Genomic DNA, 20525 nt, shown 5'->3' with positions numbered 1-20525 from the left:
GTGCCGAGCATGTTCCACCCATTGGCACTGGACGTGGAGCGTTCTAACCACAGGTTCTGAAAGGGACCGCTGGAGGCACGGTAATTTTTCTAAACTATTTTTGTGGGGCCAGGAGATGCATGATACTTGTGGCCCCACAAAAGTTTGCTGGCCAGCTGCCAGTCCTTCTGTGCTTCCCTCTGCAATTCATTTCCTGCTAAGTGTGCCCTTCTGGCTTGGCTCCAGGGAAGAGCCATCATCTCCTCCCTCCCTCCCGATTGCCAGCCGCCTGTCATGCTTATGGAGATCTGGCCAATATTATGTAGATGAGGCTCGACCATGAAAGTGGTTCGGGCCTCTTGATGGTGCCATTGGGCAGGTGTAGCAAACGACCCTGCCTACCACCTGCCTGATTTCCACCAGAGTTGAAAATTGTCCCTGATGTGTCTACCATCCACAGCATTTTCATGCCATGGTCTGTGCCACTGTGGAATGCTTTATCCGTCAAATGATGATTAACAAACCAGAGCCATAAGCTTTCAGGGTAAGGCGTGCAGACACAAATGGCTCACTTTTTCCAAGAAGCACTGAGTATGAACAGAAACACAGCTGTCTGATGTTTTGTCATTAAAAATTTATTCAAACATTCAACAGCCTATGGCCAGGCTTCAGTGATTGACACTATTGACATAATGATGAGAATTTCCTTATTGTGTTTTTACAGGTCCTGACTAGCATTGATCCCATTGATTTGGCTGATCTGCTGAGCAGGCCTGGATTCATTGATGACAACAAGATTCTGATCACAGTGTTAACCCATTATCAATCTGTCCAGAATCTGATCATATTTATAGATGAATTCAACCAAAGAAGCCGACATGTGAGTTCCAAATGTTATTTTTACTTTTCTCATCACAGCATGTAACGCAGATAAACTGCAGTGGTTCTCCCAAAATGATGAATGTTATATCAGAGCAGCGTGTGTGTGGCCTGTGGTCCTCGAGTTCTTATCTGAGGTTTAAGTGCCTCTTTATCAGTAGGACAAGGAGTGTGGATTTTTTTTTTATTCGTTCAAGGGATGTGGGCGTCGCTGGCAAGGCCAGCACTTATTGCCCATCCCTAGCTGCCCTTGAGAAGGTGGTGGTGAGCCGCCGCCTTGAACCGCTGTAGTCAGTGTGGTGAAGGTTCTCCCACGGTGCTGTTAGGAAGGGAGTTCCAGGATTTTGACCTGAAGAAGGACGATGAAGGAATGGCGATATATTTCCAAGTCGGGATGGTGTGTGACTTGGAGGGGAACGTGCAGGTGATGTTGTTCCCATGTGCCTGCTGCTCTTGTCCTTCTAGGTGGTAGAGGTCGCAGGTTTGGGAGGTGCTGTCGAAGAAGCCTTGGCGAGTTGCTGCAGTGCATCCTGTGGATGGTACACACTGCAGCCACTGTGCGCCGGTGGTGAAGGGAGTGAATGTTTAGGGTGGTGGATGGGGTGCCAATCAAGCGGGCTGCTTTGTCCTGGATGGTGTTGAGCTTCTTGAGTGTTGTTGGAGCTGCACTCATCCAGGCAAGTGGAGAGTATTCCATCACACTCCTGACTTGTGCCTTGTAGATGGTGGAAAGGCTTTGGGGAGTCAGGAGGTGAGTCACTCGCCGCAGAATACCCAGCCTCTGTCCTGCTCGTGTAGCCACATATTTATATGGCTGGTCTAGTTAAATTTCTGGTCAATGGTGACCCCCAGGATGTTGATGGTAGGGGATTCGGCGATGTACGAAGGCATGGATGCTTTGCTTGTACATTAACAAGTGCACATGGATAAGGTTTAGGGGATATGCAAGGATTGTGGAGTTTTGTTGCAGGGAGTGTTCCACGGTGTCCTGGCCAATATATACCCCTCAACTAACATCACTAAAACAGATTATCTGGTCATTTATTTCATTGCTGTTAGTGGGACCTTGCTGTGTGCAAATTTCCTACATTATAACAGTGGCACACTTCAAAAGTGCTTAATTGGCTGCAAAGTGCTTTGGGACATCCTGAGGTTGTGAAAAAAGTTATATAAATGCAAGTTCCTTCCTTCGTAGAATCATACAGCGCAGAAGGAGCTTATTCAGCCCGTCGTGTCGATGCCTGCTCTTTGAAAGAGCTATCCAATTAGTTTCACTCTCCTCTTTCCCCATAGCCTGCAAATTTCTCCTTTTTCAAGTATATATCCAGTTCCCTTTTTGAACGATATTATTGAATCTGCTTCCACCACCTATTCAGGTAGTGCAATCCAGATCATAACTCACTTGTAAAGAAAAAAATTCTCCTCATTTCTCCCCCCTCGATTTTTTGCCAGTCATCTTAAATCTGTGTCCTCTGGTTACCGATCCTCCTGCCAGTGGAAACAATTTCTCCCTATCTACTCTTTCAAAACCCCTCCTATTTTTGAACATCTCTATCAAATCTCGCCTTAACTTTCTCTGCTCTAACCCTCCTTCTGTCCATATGATATCCTGCAATATCCCTGCCATCTGATAGCCGGGGACCATGCGGCTGTAACTACGCTGGTAAGACATGGAATGCAGGTGCATCATTCAGGTTCCATGGTGCTTTGACTGCAAAACTGAATTGTAAAATAGGCTGAAAATAGTATATTGTTAGTTAGGAATCAGCACCAAGCCTTGTGGTGGGACGGGACTTGGTCTAATCTATAAGCACGCTCCCAAATACAGCTGAAAATACTTGTACTTGCTTTCACACTAACAAGTGATCTGCTGGCATTTGACTTGCACACCATAAACTGAAAATTTAGATTTTTCCATCAGATTCACAGACCATTAATTTCTTAGCTTCCAAAGTTGACTCAGAACCCAAAGTCTAATTATAATTACACGCTCTTTTTTTGTTGTTGTTAAGAATACAATTTGGAAATGTTGAACTTCTGAAATGGGTTAAGATCTACACAATAAGCTATGTTTCACTGTTCAAAAAGAATCTTTGAAACAAAACCATTTCCCACTTTATTTTTCAGAGTCCTCTGACAGATGATAACCGAGCTGCACTCTTAGAGGTTCTGTGGTCTCACTTTGCCACAATCTTGTCTGAACTCAATAACACTGAGGTGGATGAATGGCTTAATGTCAGACTACGGTCATATCTGCCTTTTATCACCACCGATATCCTGGCTTCCAACAACACCCTGAAGATCCAGTGCCTTCCCTACAGGAAAATGTAAATACAGTCTCATCCATTTCTAATAAATTCCAGCAATGTTCAGTGTAGATTATTCCCCAGTATTAGTTTGGCTATTGTATCGTCACCAATGTTACAATTGAACGTTTGCTTATAATTCACTGTAGTTCCTAGTAGGGATCAGTAAACCTAAGCAATGCTGGACTCATCTAATTAGTCTCTGCTTCAGATGTATCTGGGAGCTGGAAAATACATGTCACCTATAAACATCCTTTCTATGATCCACATCACATTTATCATTGACCGTATTTAGTTCATGTTGGAGTTTGTTCGTTTCCATTCCCAAGTACATACAGTGATAAAATCATTCTCCCAATGCAGTGAATTATGGATTTAGGGAAAACTCATAAATCCTGATCTGACAAAAACATTGTCTCATTCTGTTTTCAATGTTTTTTTGCCCATTTTCACCTTGAGACAGTCACATCTGAGAACTGATATTTCACCCGTTACTATCATGTTTAAATAATCCAGTATTGCTAATTTTCTGTAATTAATTTCAGTTACATGATGAATAATAATCAACATTAACGATAGAGGTGCATTTTTTTAATATGATGTCTGCAAGAATCCTCTGTCCATGTATTATCATGATGTGGAGATGCCGGTGATGGACTGGGGTGGACAAATGTAAGGAATCTTACAACACCAGGTTATAGTCCAACAGTTTTATTTGAAAATCACAAGCTTTCGGAGGAATCACCTGACGAAGGAGAAAGCCTCCAAAAGCTTGTGATTTTCAAATAAAACTGTTGGACTATAACCTGGTGTTGTAAGATTCCTTACATGTATTATCAAGTATTATATTTCTTGGCCCACCAGTTATGCATTTTATTAGTTTAAAAGTGAAAGAAATAGTTGAAATATTTGTCTTAGCATGATTTAATTTAAGAGTCCATAAATAGCAAGGAAATTGATTGAAAATTAAAAAGTGCTACTTTCTATCAGCCTTAAGACTTGCCAGTGAACATATTAATTTTGAGGATAAACATAAGATAAGAGTTTGAAGAACTGTGAAGGTGGCACAGAGGTGGGGTGAATCTTGGAGACATTGTGGGGTGGCAATTTTCATGTACTTGTGCAAGTCAGTTCTAAATGGTTAAGAACTGTTACAAATCTCACCAGAATGACAATGTACTAAAAGCAGCATTTAGAATTGGATAACTTTAGTCCACCAAAATTGGCATCCGTGGCCCTGAAATTCCATGGAGGTACTTCAGTTACGTGGATAGACTGGAGAAACTGGGGTCATTCTCCTTAGAGCAGCGAAGGTTGAGAGGAGATTTGATAGAAGTGTTCAAAATCATGACTGGTTTAGATAAAGTAAATAAAGAAGAACTGTTCCTATTGGCGGAAGGGTCGAGAACCAGAGGACACAGATTTAAGGTGATTGGCAAAAGAACCAAAGGCAACGTGAGGAAAAACTTTTTTACGCAGCGAGTAGTTATGATCTGGAATGCACTGCCTGAAAGGGTGATGGATGCAGATTTAATAGTGGCTTTCAAAAAGGAATTGGATAAATATTTGAAGGGAAAAAATGTGCAGGGCTACGGGGAAAGAGCGAGGGAATGGGACTAACTAGATTGCTCTTACAAAGAGCTGGAACAGGCTCAATGGACCGAATGGCCTCCTTCTGTGCTTTAACGGTTCTATGATTCTCCCAGTTTCCTGCTGAAACTGCAGAAGGAGACAGGTAGAACTGCAGGGAAATGACGCAGACCTGGTGAAACCTGTGCCATGGGGTTTCTGCTGGCGTTATCGTGGGAGACTGAGAGCACTCCCAGGGAATTTCCGGGCTCAATTTTCAATTTTTGTCTTTAAACCTATCTTCAGGATTCAAGTCTCCAGAGGCACTAATTTTCTGCTAAAGCAGGATATTGCATTTCTGTCCATAGCTATGAATGGGAGAGCAAAGGATTAGGGTTAGGATTATTAGTGCTGGTTTCTGGGTTACTAGGCCAGTAACATAATCACTATGCTACTGTACCCAGAGTGCACACAGAACACCTCTTGTGCAGCCTGACTTGCCTGTGCTCCTCGGCTGGTCCTCCTCTTCCTCCACAAAGTTCACAGATATGAGAATTCCCATTGGAAAACCAATTTAAGGCAGTACGGAAAAAAAAAGAGGAACAGCAGTTACCACAAAGGCTCATGAAAGTAGCAGCAGAAAAAAAGAAAAACTGTTCATTTAGTTTTTATTACTTTGTCCTTTAAGTAAGCTTCTGCCTGCGGCTAATCCCCCTAGCAACCCTAGATGACTGTCAGAGGTATGGTTAGGAAGTGGCACTATACCAAGGTAAAAGCCGTAAAAAAATACGGGACTATAATATCACCCACACGTCATTTAATATCATTATGAAGTTCCCGCCTGTCTTCACCCCCAGGCTCAGTGGAACTGTGTGTCATGTGCAAATAGGGTGGAGGTCTGCTTTTATGGGTCTCTGTCCCCTTTTACAGTTAGTTACGCCCCATGAACTGGTGGACATGGGGTATAATCAACATGAAAAGCAGCCCCAAGGATAGGGCATGTGGAGGTTAAAATTGCCTGTCCAATTGAACCCAGATGTCTATCAAAATTGTGAAAAATCATTAGAAACCCATCAGGTGTAGTTGGTGGTTTACAACACCTGTTGCTAAGAATACTTAACGGTAGATTTTAGAAATCTGTGCCTCCATTACAGAGTTTTGTGCTCTGAAATTCAAGGAATGTCTGGAATTGGGTGCGTAGGTCGGTGAGGTTCACATTCTTCCTCGATCTTCTGTCCATCAGTCTACCCTTTCATACTTTTTTATATATATATATATATATATATATATATATATAATATTTGTATGTGTGTGTGTGAGAGAAAGGTAGAGGTGGTAGAGATGCACGCTGCAATTTGTGTTAAATAGCTTTCCATTTCATCATACTACACAATCACATTAATTTCATTCACATGCCTTTTAAAGAACCTTGGCAGCAATGCTTAATGAGATTAAATGTTAATGTGTTCTTAAATTTCAAATTTAGTGTGAGAACGCTGAATTTTCGCTACAGTGTCATAACCTCAGGCAAACGAAAGGAAATCTACAATGGTATCAAAGCTTATTTACAACAAGGTAGTATGACAGTCTTTCACTTTAAAGTATTTTGTTAGTATAATGAAAGTAGTGTAATCTTTGTGAAGTGTCTTGGAACATTTATCTACATTTAAGGCCTTATATAAGTGCCAGTTGTTACTGTAATAGCAACACATTCATCACTAATTGGAGTACACCCATCACATAAAGTTATTGAATGTTACCAAATGTAAACACTCCTTCCATGGCCGTAACCATCTTTGTACCAGCCAATAGATGGTTAGTCCTATATGGCGGGAAGGTGAGGCGGGGAGGCACCCACACCCATCGGATGTGAGTAATCCTGCTGGATGTCAATCCAGAATTCAAAGCCGGAGCTCTGATCTCCACTTGCCGGGACTGTCTGGAGCATGGTTCAGACGCTGTGCCTTCTGACTCAGAAGTGGGAATGCTACCACTGAGCCAAAGGCTTGCTCCAGGGTCAGTGGTAAAATCGAGAAACACTATTAAAGCCCTTTGATCAGGGCTGCATGTCATCCCCTTTGCTGTTCGCCACCTTGTTGCTGGGTCTGTAGTAACTTTCCTATGTGAGGTACCAGAAATCAGCTAGCATCCATAGAACCAGACCCTATCATGAATCACTCCCTTAAAAAGAACAGTAAGACTTGCGGGGTGGTGGGGTGGGGGGTGATGAGAAACCCATTTGACAGAAAAAAATTATGGAGAATGTGAAGTGTGTTTTAAACTTCAAAGCATAATTACATTAAGAGTTAATGCAGTTTAATTTTCTAAAGATGGATTCAAACCTTCCTGTATTCATTAGTATAATATTTCATTTACATTTCATAACAGGCCCCAAACCGAAATGCTATAATGCAAATGACCCAGCCCTGAATTCCAGTGCTTGGTTTGTTCACTACCTGGGACTATTTATGAACCAAGTGTCACTGAGTGATCTTCTGTCTTTCTTTGACAATGAAACACAGGTATGCATTTTATTTTTTCTTTTATATGAGCACAGGTGTGACTGACTCTAGGAAAATCTGATCTGCTCTCAAAGCCCAGTTGCAGTAAGATGATAATGCTGAGGGTGTTAATTAGTTTAATGCTCATACCTCAGTGCTTAAATTTTGCAATTCGAACTTTAGTAATTAATCACTAAAATTTATCAACATAAATTGATACAACAATAAGTCTAACTGCTCTTGTATGCACTGGTAGAGGCCCTGGCACTAGTATACCACTGAAAAGAGGCTTCAAGCCCTGTGCTGTGCTTTTATTCCTAATCTGCAGCTTCAGAGACCTGCCCCAAGGAACAATTTGGGCATTGTGGCTTGATTGTCTTCTTCCAGTTTTTGTGCTATTACTGCTGGTGGGGACCAACCTATTTGCATCAGTCAAACCTTTCTTCTGCGGGTTGTGATGCATTTTGTTTATGGTCTGATGTGTAATCCCTCTTTTGCATAATCCTCCAACCTTTCTCTCCCAGTGCAATCCTTCTTGCCTCTCTCTAATTCAATACTACCCCGATCAGTACTACTTTGAACTTTCTTGTCTTGTTCTTCCGAAGCTACAAATACACCAGCTACATTCTCTTCCTCTTCTCCATGTTGAAATCACGCCTCATGTGTCCTACTCCAATCCATTCTTTCCTGAACAGTAGAAATCTTTACGCTCTCTCAGTATTTCCTTCCTCCTGCAATCTTCAGGCTTTTAATCCCCAAGCTTGGTGTCATACAACCACAACGTCCTGATTTACCTCACCTTCTCGCTTATTTTTTTTCAACCGTGGTAACGTGTACGATATGGCCCTTGGCCTTTCACCTTGGTTTTTCAATTAAAAGAAAAGCTACGCTTTCCTTCTGGTTGGTTTTGCCCAGTGACTGATTCAGCGGATGACTGTTGAAAATGAAAATTAATATATATCTGAGCTATATCTGCTGATTGTTTCCTAAATAATCAAATCTAAAGTATTTGGGAGCTGACAATGAATAAAAAGAGAACAAGAACTTAAGAAAGCACAGAACAAGACAAGATCATTCAAGCTATCAAGTCTGTTCTTTTCGCAGACTACGTACAATCCACTTTATCATGAACTTCCTGAGGACAAATTAACCAATTTCTGACTCGTTCCCCAGAAAACACAATAAATGAAGCAAAGCTCCGGAATTCCAGTATGAACTTATCTCCTACTGTATATATGCACAATATCTTCTACATTATATATCCAGCAGCGCATGCTAAAAACAAAATACTGCGGATGCTGGAAATCTGAAATAAAAGCAGAAAATGCAAGAAAAACTCAGCAAGTGAGGTAGCATCTGTAGAGAAAGAAACAGAGTTAACGTTTCAGTGTATACTATAACATCCCTCCAACTGTATACATCCAACTGTATACCTCCAACAGTACACATCTGACAGTACTTCCCACAATATATTTGCCACAGTATAGATCCTACAATATACATAGTGTAAATCCTGCAGTACCTCTAAACTATGCACCCTAGACCAGTTGTCTTGGCAAAACATTTACATGGTCTGGGGCAGATCAGGAAACAAAAGGGTAAGTTTTCCAAATTTGCACTCTGGGCTCAGCTTTGCTCAGGCATTGAGCCTTGCAGGTTTTTCCATCTATTATCCCGTACAGTCATTGACCTGTTCCCCCAAATTCCCAGTATGCTCCAAGTGGGCAGTTCCACACCAGGAATGTAAATTTGTAAAATTACCTTTATGCTATTTATCACTGCATTCAAATATAACTGTTTGCCCATATTGTTATAAACCTCAATTCAGATATTCATCATTCATTGATGGTGTTAACTGACACATCATTCGCTGTCTCATCTGGCAGGCCCCTTCAGATTTCTATTACTCTGGGAGGTGAAATTTCCTTCTAATCATAAACCTTGCTTGAGACTTTTTAGTTTCACACATGTGTCCTAAAATTTTGTACATGGTGCCAGTTAAATAACCTGCCTGTATCAATATTATCAATTCCTCTCTGCATTCTAAAGCTCTGGACCATGTCTCCTAAATAATCTTTGCTCTAATGCACTGGGAAACACCATTTTCTCTTAGGCTGCAATTGGAAACCACAGTAAATTGTTCAAAGTCAAAGGTAATAACATTAAAAGTGGGAGGGGCTTGCATCCCATTGGATGATCCTCTGTAATTTCATTGACGTCTGTCTTAGTTTCTGTTCTGTGCGACTGCAAAACTTATCACTTGCAAAATTTTAGCTGTGCAGCAAAAAATGAACCTTCATTTTCATTATTAAAAAATATAAATAGTGCATATAATTTATCTCAAACTCTCTGCAGCTTCAAGAGTTCGTGGCAAACCCTGAAAACCAGGCCCTTCTAGAAAATCTGACGTTATCCACTGAAATCTCAAGGTTCTTTATTAACTTGCTGTTGAAAAACAATCCACATGTTAATGTTTCAAGGTACGATGGGTAATAATTTTCCAAAGTTGTATTTTAAACATATTGCAGCTTAAAACATGCCTTGGAGAAGGTGCAGAGGAGATTTATTTGAATGGTACCAGGGATGTGGGACTTCAGTTATGTGAAGAGACTCGGGAATCTGGGACTGTTCAAATAAAATTGTTGGACTATAACTTGGTGTTGTAAAATTGTTTACAGTTGTCAACCCCAGTCCATCACCGGCATCTCCACATCATGTTCTCCTTAGAGCAGAGATGGTTAAGGGGAGATTTAATAGAGGTGTTTGAAATTATGACTGGTTTCAATAGAGTAGATGGGTAGAAACTGTTTACACTGGCAGGAGGGTCAGCAACCAGAGGACACAGATTTAAGATAATTGGTAAAAGAGGGGGGGAGATGAGGATAATTTTTTCTACGTAATGAGTTGTTATGATCTGGAATGCAGATTCAATAGTAACTTTCAAAAGGGAATTGGATAAATACTTGAAAAGCAAAATTTTGCATGGCTATGGGGAAAGAGCAGGGGAATGGGACTAATTGGATAGATCTTTCAAAAAGCCGGCACAAGCACAATGGGCTAAATTACCTCCTTCTGTGCTGCATCATTCTATGATATTTTTAGTTCATGTTATTTTGCTGAAGTTGTGCAGATTAATCCTTGGTATTGTTTATATTTCCACAAACTGAGAAATGCTATTTTAAAACATGTTTTGTTGTAAAATACCTTAATAATGACTTATAAAAAGTTTATTTCTGCTGATGGTAAAGTGACCCAAGTGAAATGAGTTTGGACAGTCTTAGTCCAGCTGCTTGTGTGTGTAGGCCACAGCACAAAATTGCTTCTAACTCAGTGAAGCCACAATATGGCTGGTGTGGGACACCATAACATTCATGGGTACTCCTTTGAGGCACATTATCGGGATAGAGTAGAGGTAGCTGCCGTCTGCCACTAAGCATGCTATGCCTAATCTGTGACCCCTTGATATTGATACTCGATGCCAAAAAGAGGGAAGTGTTTCATTTTCAGTGTTAATATTCTTCACCTCGATTAGCGCAGTAAGTTACCAAAAAAGCTTTAGAACATTTATGGACAGAATGATAGGCCACCTTCCCCCTAATTATTTAGTATCATTCAGCCCTGATCTTTCCTGCATGATGTAACTACTCAGCTAGTACTTTGTGGTGCTTGAGAGGAGGGGTTGGCTCCTTGATCTGACCATATTGCATCACTTAGTTACATGTTTGTAAAATATACCTTTCGCCATAAGCTTAAACAATTCTACAATGTGCAGTGCACAACCTTCATCACTGAAGAGTTTTACAGTTCTTCGGTGTACATAGGAGCATAGGAACAGGAGTAGACCATTTAGCCCCTCGAGCCTGTTCTGCCTTTCAATTCAGAAACCCAGGCAGCCAGGTCGTTGGAAGCAGTTTTGTAATATAAATGGGGTTTTAAATTAAAGCTGCATTATCACTTGCATCCGATTCTATGGAACTTTTTCTAAAACTTTAAATAAAATTATTGTATGAAATTTTGCAGACTTTCTCAGTTTAGTTATAGTTTAGTCTTCTGTATATACCCGTTGAGTGTACTGTTACCAACAACTTGCATTTATATAGTGCCTTTAATGTAGTAAAATGACCCAAGGTGCTTCACAGGAGCGTTATCAAACAAAATTTGACACCCAGCCACATAAGGAGATATTAGGATAGGTGATCAGAGGTAGGTTTTAAGGAGTGTCTTAAAGCAGGAGAGAGAGGTGGAGATGTTTAGGGAGGGAATTCCAGAGCTTAGGGCCTAGGCAGCTGAATGCACGGCTGTCAATGGTGGAGCGATGAAAATCGGGGATGCGCAAGAGGCCAGAATTGGAAGAGCGCAGAGATCTCGGAGGGTTGTAGGGCTGGAGAAGGTTACAGAGATAGGGAGGGCCAAGGCCATGGAGGGACTTGAAAACAAGGATGAGAATTTTAAATTCAAGGCGTTCCCGGACCGTGGGCCAAAGTAGGTCAGCGAGCACAGGGGTAATAGGTAAACGGGACTTAGTTTGAGTTAGGATACGAACAGCAGAGTTTTGGATGAGCTCGAGTTTATGGAGGGTGGAAGATGAGAGGCCAGCTAGGAGATCATTGGAATAGTCAAGTCTAGAGGTAACAATGGCATGGATGAGCATTTCAGCAGCAGATGAGCTGAGGCAGTGACAGAGACAGGCGATGTTACGGAGGTGGAAGTAGGTGGTTTTGGTGATGGAGTCGATATGTGGTCGGAAGCTCATGTCAGGGTCAAATAGGATGCCAAGGTAGCTAACGGTCTGGTTCAGCCTCAGGCAGTAGCCAGGGAGAGGGATGGAGTTGGTGGCTAGGGAACGGAGTTTGTGGCGGTGACCAAAGATAAGAGCTTTGGTTTTCCCAATATTTATAATTTTTGCTCATCCGGTACTGGATATCAGCGGGAAAAGGTTCCATTATCTGCATATTAAAGAAAATGTACTTCACACACATGATTCTTACATCCTTTACAATTCACATCCATTATTAGAATTGTGAATATTAACCATTTCATCTGTACAAGAGTCTGATCTGTGTCAATGGCTCTTTAAGGTGGAGCTTCATTATAATAAATGATGTGCCATATACCTGCATCAGTCCTTTAGCTTTGAGATAGATACAAGGAGTGACATGAACTCATCTCTTAAAATACGCATATTGACTTCGGATAACTGGATTAAATGTTTGTAAATCTGTTTCACGTTCGACAGGAGTGCGGTGCACCGCTGTTCTTAAAGGCACATGAACTAAATCTATAACTGGCCTCTTTTGCAGCCTGCCAAACTCCCTGGTTTGCTTTGTTCTTGGCACTGATGTACTTAAGTTCTTGACTGTGCAGCAAGCTTTGACTGTAATTGCAAAGGTAAATGAAGCCTGTGGGCTCAGCTCATCATCCAACAGAACTAACGATGTAAGGGATCTGACAGTTGAACAACAGAAGGTAAATAGGAAAGAATCTTTGCAAAAACTAATTGCGATTGAGTCTGCCTTAGTTATACTAATATAGAAGCATGGACTGTTCACAACAAAGATTGAGGAATTTATTTTAAAATTGTGGAAATCCTTTTACTAAGTTTTAACAGGTCTGTACTGAAATCTTAGAGTCAAAATGCTGTATCCTCACTGTACTAACTTTCAGTAGTCATTTTGATTATTTTGTCATAATAACTTTACAAATGTAAAGATTAACACCGTACTTCAGTAATGTAAAGTAGGCTGAGGTGGTTTATATTAAATATTTAACATAATTGTATAGTCATTCCTCAGGTTTAAGTTGACTGCAAGTTACAGTCATATGAAGCAAGACAGTTTCGTAACAAAGCACATCTGTGGGTGGTTTACTTAACGTGCAGCACCAATCTGAATAACTTACAGAATCATTTGCTCAGATCACTGATCTCTACTTTGCCAGGCAAATAACCCAGAATCCAGGGCCCTCCGGCTTCTGCTGGTGCAACATATAGTTGGCTTTCCATAGAGAATGAGACAGAAAGAAATTAAGACGGGTATTTGTTATTTCTCTCAGGAGGCCTGTGCAGCCAATAAAGTGTTAGACATTTCTGGATGAAGGGCATCCTTAGTAAATAAATCTTGAGTCTTTAACATACATAGCCCCTGTCAGACTTTCATGTTTTTCTGTCCTTTAATGCAGCTGAAGAAAATATCGAAGCTTAAGTTGAAAGCCCATGTCCATTACATAGAATGTACAGCACAGAAACAGGCCATTCGGCCCAACTGGTCCATGCCTGTTTTTATACTCCACATGAGCCTCCTCCTACCCTTCATCCATCTAACCCTATCAGCATATCCTTCTATTCCTTTCTCTCTCGTGTTTATCTAGCTTCCCCTTAAATGTATCTATGCTATTTGCTCAACTACTCCTTGTGGTAGCAAGTACCACATTCTCACCACCCTGGGTAAAGAAGTTTTGTCTGAATTCCCTACTTGTTTTATCTAGTTGTGGCCTCCCCCGCAAGTGGAAACATTGTCTCTACTTCTACCCTATCAAACCCTTTCATAATCTTAAAGAACCCCAGTCTATTCAGTCTTTTCTGATAGGTATAATCTCTCAGGTCTGGTATCATCCATGTGAATCTTTTTTGCACCTTCTCTGGTGTCTCTATATCCTATTTATAATATGGAGACCAGAACTGTTCACAGTACTCCAAGTGTGGTCTAATAGAGGTTCTATACAAGTTTAACATAACTTCTCTGCTTTTCAATTCTGTCCCTCTAGAAATGAACCCCAGTGCTTTGTTTGCTTTTTTGGTGGCCTTATTAACCTGCGTCACTTCTTTTAGTGATTTGTGTATCTGTACCCCCTAGATCCCTTTGCTCCTGCACCTCATTTAGACTTATTTTCCAAGGAATATGTGGTCTCCTTATTCTTCCTACCAAAATGCACCATCTCACACATCTATATTGAAATTGAATCAATCAAGCGCAGCATTCTTATCTGCAACCTGAGCTGTAATTGTCCCCATTCGTTTCAAGAATGCAGAGCAATTCTAGCCTTAAAGCGATACACACCCACATTATGGCCCCGATATTTATGGGGGGGGGGGAAGATCGTAGCGGTCAGGAAACTCAGAAATAAAGGTAGCACGGAGGTCCTGTTGAATTTAATGGCAGGACCTCATTTAAATTTTTTTCTCCGTTTCTTGGCCTGCAGCCAGCCAGTTTGAGAGGCTGTCGGGCGGGAAGGCCATGCGCTGGTAGGCAGCATCCAGGGAGCAGAGATCGTGGAGGGTTGGGGGGGGTGCGGAGAGATCGTGGGTCGAGGGGCATCAGATTGCAGGAAGGGGAGGAGATCGCTGGTCGGGGAGAGAGATCGCGGATTGGGGGCATCGGATTGCAGGGAGTGGGAGTAGGCTGACTGCAGGGAAAGGATAGACCAATTGCGGAGAGGGGTTCGGCCGATTGTGGGGAGGGAGGCTGATCGTGGCAGGTTTGCTTGGGGGGCTGGGGGGGAAGCACTCCTGCTCCTCCTGGCCCACAAGCAGTGCTGGAAAAGTACTTACCTGCTGGATCCGGCCGTTCTCACCTCCCTTCTGTTGCCGGGTTCCTGGAGCCCTGGGAAACCCAGCCCACAGCCGTTAAATTTAAAAGTCAGGTAAAATGTGAGGCACGCAGCTTCATTAAAATATTTAAATTACTGACCCGTTTTTTGAGAGCAGGTTTGCCGCCCCCCCCCCCCAACCTGCCTTCGTTTAAACCAGAAGTGGGGGCGTTGGAGGTGGGTTGGGGTCAGTTTTGCGATTTTTGAAGTTTTAACCCCCCGCCCCTCTCCCCCTGTCCCGAGGGGTTAAAATTCCTCCCTTATTTACATGGTATAATCTTCCTGTCCTTATAAAGCAGCACACTCCCTGACTTACCATGAGCAGTGTCATGGGAGATTCAATAGTATAAAATAAATATTGCAACCTAATTTGAAAAATATGTTTAATAAGGCTTTAAGTCTTAATGCTATCTTTGTTTCTTGCAGCTCTCGATATTCTTAGTGAGCAAAATTAACAACTTCTCAGTCAGCACTCTGAATAGTTTGGGGCAAACAGCTGTCGGACTGTCATTGTCACAGATCAGAAGTATTGATGGGAACACTCTACAGGAAGCTCTGCCAAGCCTGAGTAAAGTCAAAGGCTGGAATCTCGGCCAGTCCAAAACAATTGTAACCAAGTTACTCAAACATGGCTTCCAGGTAATGGCTGAATAAATCAGAAGTGAATGTATTATTTTGATACAGGGCTGAATGAAATGAATGAAGATATTGAAATAGTATATTTGTACTGGATCTGAGGTACTTATGCCACCTGTTTAGTGATACTTTGATACAACTCCTTGAGGGTAATTTTAATTTTCAACAATGGCATAAAACGGGCAATATTGGATCTGACATCCTGCCTGATTTTCCTTTTCAATGGAAAGGAAAATTGGGTGTGGTGTATAATGGGCGGCTGATCCGATATCACCTATTTTACACCATCACCGAAAGATAAATATGTCCCTTTTATTCCATATTCAGATGAAGTGCAGGAGGCAGTTATCAGGACCACTGTAAGATGCTATTTTAACCCAGCCACATGGCCTTCTCTTAGCAATTCTTTCTGTATGTAACAGCACAGATTTTAACAGGTTGTAGATGCACATTCTCCGAGTTTGAAAATTTGAACTTTAGAACGTAAATCTTGGCCTCAGTTGTGTAAATAATACATAGCCACCTGTAGGAGGCATATACTCCATTGAGGAATATTTAGTCGATCTGGGACTTCTGTCGTAAAAAGCCCTGTGTGAATGAAGTGCAGGAGCAAATAAGAGAGTATGTGGTCTATGTCAAGGACAATGGAGACAGAAACCACTTCCTTTATTCCAAAAATGGTGTTAATCTGTTTGTGACTAACTTGGAATGTGAGCGGACATGTTTCGAACTAACGAGCCTTGTGTGAGGCTTGAAATAGGAAGATTTCTTTTCACCACAGAGTAATGATTTGGAACTGACTCTCTGGAAAAGCAGCTGCAGTGGCTGATTTGGGGTATGATTTTCTGTCCATTGACTATGAATGAGCAGTAATGTAGCCCCACTCCTTCAGACAGGAGTTGGATAAATATCTACTGAGGAATAAGATTGGAAGTTATAGAATTAGACACAATGAGGTGATCAAATATTCCACTGGACTTGATATTTCCTCGACTGCTGGTATGGGATTGGAGCGGGAATGGGAATGGGGGAGAGTACTAGACAATAGACGGCCACCAGAGGAGAACTAGATGGTGAAGTTGTAGGAATGGAGTTTTCCCTGTTTACCTTTGGCGATCTGAGTTTATTCATGTAGAATCTTTCATCAGTGTTTGATTGGTGAGATGGGCAATAAGTACCAGCCTTGCCAGCGACACCCATATCCCAAGAATTAACAAAAAAAAGTAGAGTCTATGATGAGGCAAATCCTACATGATTTGCGAAAGGATTGAGCTTATTCTCAGTCCATGCTTTTATTCCTATAGCCAGACTGTTTTAATTGTTTTAGTATTCTACATTTCTGTTTGATATAGAGGTGTAAAAGTAAAGGGATACAAGTGACAATTTTAGGAATGGCTGCACCCCATTGGCTCCTCTTGCGTGTCTCTGCAAAAGCAGCCAACTCCAGATTAATTTCTGATGCCAAAACACAGCTTCTACGTTGATGGAGGGATGAATTTTAAGTCACTACATTTTACGCAAGTGTCCGGTTACCCAAGATCTCCTTGCCTCAGTGTCGCGCATTGTCTTATTATGTTAATAGCAATGCCCTTGATCACATGTGCAGTAGCTCTTTGGAATCCATTTCTTCTGATATATTCTTGTGCAGACAGGATGTGAAGTGGAGACCAATGAAAACTATCTGAGCTGATTTCGCTGTAAAATAAAAACTACTTTATTGCCAATTGTTGTATAGATGCTTTTTTTTTGGACTTAATGCCCCGAATCAGATCCAGCCAGACTTGTTGTCCCTTAGTTCCTGTGAATTGAAAGACTGGCTTCGTGCTGTAAGTTGGTCAGCTTTGAATTGACTTTCTCTTGTTTCTTTTTTAAAAAACTAGATCAGTAACACACAGAATTTGCTGGGTCTGGGAAGCTTGGTGTCTGGTATTCCAAGCGGTGTGTTCCAAGGCATTGATCCTGCACTGTTGATCCGTATAATCTCCAACCCGACATTTGTTGAGAATATTGGAGCAGCACCTCAACCTATACGAATGATTTGTGTTTTGCAGGTGAGTGACATGGGATCTATATAGTTTATATATATATATATATATATATATATACACACACACAGTGGTATCAGAAACAAATCCAAAATCTAATATATTTCCTACTGCTGCTTATATTCAATATTAGTACTCATGCCTAAAGACTTAGCGTCTCAAGGTGCTGTTCAGAGAGCTGTATGTTCTGGTTTAAATTATATTCTGTTTCATTCTAACTCAGGTTTTGCAGAGTGTAAATGACCCTGCAACAATGCTAACGAAGATTCCATCTGATCTAACTAAAGAGATCCCACCTGTCCTATTAAATTCAAACCTAAAGCTCGATTATGTCAACAACAAACAGTGGGATCCCAGTCAGGTAAATTGTGGTGTTCTTTGAAATGTGAAATGATGAAGCTTAGTGAATAAAATAGTTGAACTGTAATAGTCACTTGTACGTTCAATTGAAAGATCTCAGTCAATTCCTCACATGGTAACTTACAAATTTCAGCTGTCACACAGTGTACATGTACGTGGCACCACAGGGACACCAAATGCAGGAAGAGCTGAACATAAGGAAATTACCCGTACATTATTACTTTTTAAATTGATCTAAAAATAGATGACTATGATCCCATATCAGAAGAGTGGACAATAACACTTTCTAAAGCCTGAAAACAAATCCTCCTTAAAAACATGGATGAGATCCTTTCTGCCCAGATGGAGTCTTTTGAATAAACAGATCAACAGTGACTCAAGGCAGCTTTGTATTTTACTGATTTGAACTGAAGGACAAAATTCAATACAAAGGCAGAATGTAAATATTTTGTGTTGGTAAGTGTTTATCCACTTAGGCCTCTATTCTTGAGCTGGAGGATTCAGTGACATTTACGTAAAGGACTGAAATCTTTCCAAAAGGTTTTGTTTAGGCATCATAAGACCCTGTATATTTCAATGGGTTGTCCACTTGTAAGATTTTTTGGATCAAAGTCTTTAGGATAAAATAGAGACCTACAAGCTGTTTGCACAGGACACACTATAGGAAATGAGTAGGTGGATAAAAGATAAGCTTAGATTTCAAATGATTAGTTCTGATATATTTGTTTTTGTTTCAGTAGTATTAGATTTCTGCAACTTTTCCTGCAGCACTTACAGTTTATTTTTTGAACTCGTTTTCCCTCAAATTCAAAATTTGTGCAGATTGTTCACAGTAGATAGCTAGTCTTGTTGCCAGTGTAGTGTTTAAGGGATAAAAACCTGCTTCTGCTCAGAAGACTCAAATAGAAGGATAAATATTTGGAGCCTGCAGATTGCCTGTGATTTTACATTCAGCCCAAGATGCGCTGATGGTGGACGCGTTTGTTTTGACTTTGTTTCCCTGTATTGTGCAGCTGTTCCTTACACCTTGGGTGGAACTTTGCAAGGCTCTGAATACAGCAAAAAGAAAAGAAAGACTTGCATTTCTATAGCGCTTTTCTCTACCTCAGGACGTCCCAAAGTGCTTTACAGCTAATGAAGTACTTTTGCAATGTTGTCACTGTTGTAATAGGGGAAACATGGCAGCCAAATTGTGCACAGCAAGATCCCAGAAATAGCAATGTGATATTGACCAGATAATTTGTGGTTGAGGGGTAAATATTGGTCAGGACACCGGGGAGAACTCCCCTGCTCTTCTTTGAAGTAGTGTTACGGGAAGTTCTACATCCACCTGAGAGGGCAGATAAGGCCTCAGTTCAACATCTCATCTGAAAGACAGCACCTCTGACAGTGCAGCACTCCCTCAGTCCTGCACTGAAGTGTCAGCCTAGATTATATGCTCAAGTCTCTGGAGTGGGACTTGAACTACAACTTTCTAACTCAGAGACAATAGTGCTACCAACTGAGCCACGGCTGACACAGCAGGCACTCAGTGGAAAATCTTTGATGCCTTGCCCATGATTTTCCATCCACTAATGTCAACGGATGGAGAATCGTGAGCAAGCAATCTGCACTTATTTGTTGCCCAGTATGTACCAGGTCCTGCCAGCGGTATGGGGACTCTGGAGGTTCAACCCTATCCATCACAAGCATATGTTTCCAACTGACATGCTGTCTGAATATTTCCTGTTCTATTTCACATGGTTGGTTATATCTGTGAGAAATAATGGGATGGATCTGTTCAAAAACATGGAATTAATCTGCATGAATGTCATTCCTCTCCAGGATGTCTTAATAAATATCTTCTTGCTAAATTCTAAAGTGAATATGTGTAAAAGCAGTCAATAATTTAGCGTATTAATGTTTCATATGCTTTTACCCTCAGGCTGCTGTGTTTTTTGAAAGCGTTGTCAAAAGCAGTAACAATTATGACATGTGAGTAATATTTATACAGTGTGTTTGTCCACTGTATATCTGTCTACATCATGGAATCCTAGGTTTTACAAATAGGCGTATGGAGAACAAAAGCAAAGAGGTAATGCAAATATACAAATCATTGGCTAGGCTGCAGTTAGAATATTATGACCAGAAAGATGTCAAGGACATGGTGAGGATGCAAAAGAGGTTCACTAAGGTGATACCAGGAATAAGAGGCTTCAGTTCCGTGGGGGTTCTCCCGATCTGCTGTAACATTGGCGGAAAGTCAGTGAAAATCCCAGAGAAACGGTATAAACACCAGGGGGGTTAAATTCGATAAACCTTGAAAATGGGTGCGGTAATCGCGATACATGATTAACCCACGCGCATTCTTAGCGATGCAGGCAGCACATTAAATTTGTGCTGCCTGCTGATTTAAATGATTGCCGTGTGCAGCCAATGCTACCTGCATTGGCTGCATGCATCAGCAGGGGTCCCAATATCATGAGTGGCTAGTGCTACTTAAAGGCAGCTTGCACCTCTTAAAGGGAAGATCCATTGTGGTGGAAGTGAACTGTGAAGTGAATCTGTGATGTGATACATTGAAGAATGGCTGAACATGCGAGACAGCATGCACCAAGGTTCTCTGATAATGCACTGGAGGCCTTGCTGCAAGAGGTGGATAGAAGGAGGGACATTTTGTATCCGCA

General features: G+C 41.3%; 1 long non-coding RNA gene across 1 annotated transcript; it reads left to right on the top strand.

The window, feature by feature from the left end:
• The first annotated feature begins 709 nt into the window (after positions 1-709).
• On the top strand, positions 710-7209 carry LOC137340846 (uncharacterized). Its single transcript, XR_010966883.1, has 4 exons — positions 710-859; positions 2986-3185; positions 6220-6308; positions 7122-7209. It is a non-coding gene; the product is annotated as an uncharacterized lncRNA (long non-coding RNA).
• Positions 7210-20525: the final 13316 nt, after the last annotated feature.

Source organism: Heptranchias perlo, chromosome 22, assembly GCF_035084215.1.
Source record: "Heptranchias perlo isolate sHepPer1 chromosome 22, sHepPer1.hap1, whole genome shotgun sequence".
Taxonomy (NCBI): Eukaryota; Metazoa; Chordata; class Chondrichthyes; order Hexanchiformes; family Hexanchidae; genus Heptranchias; species Heptranchias perlo.
Note: the sequence above shows the minus strand (reverse complement) of the source record. Positions and strands in the feature narration are given on the sequence as shown.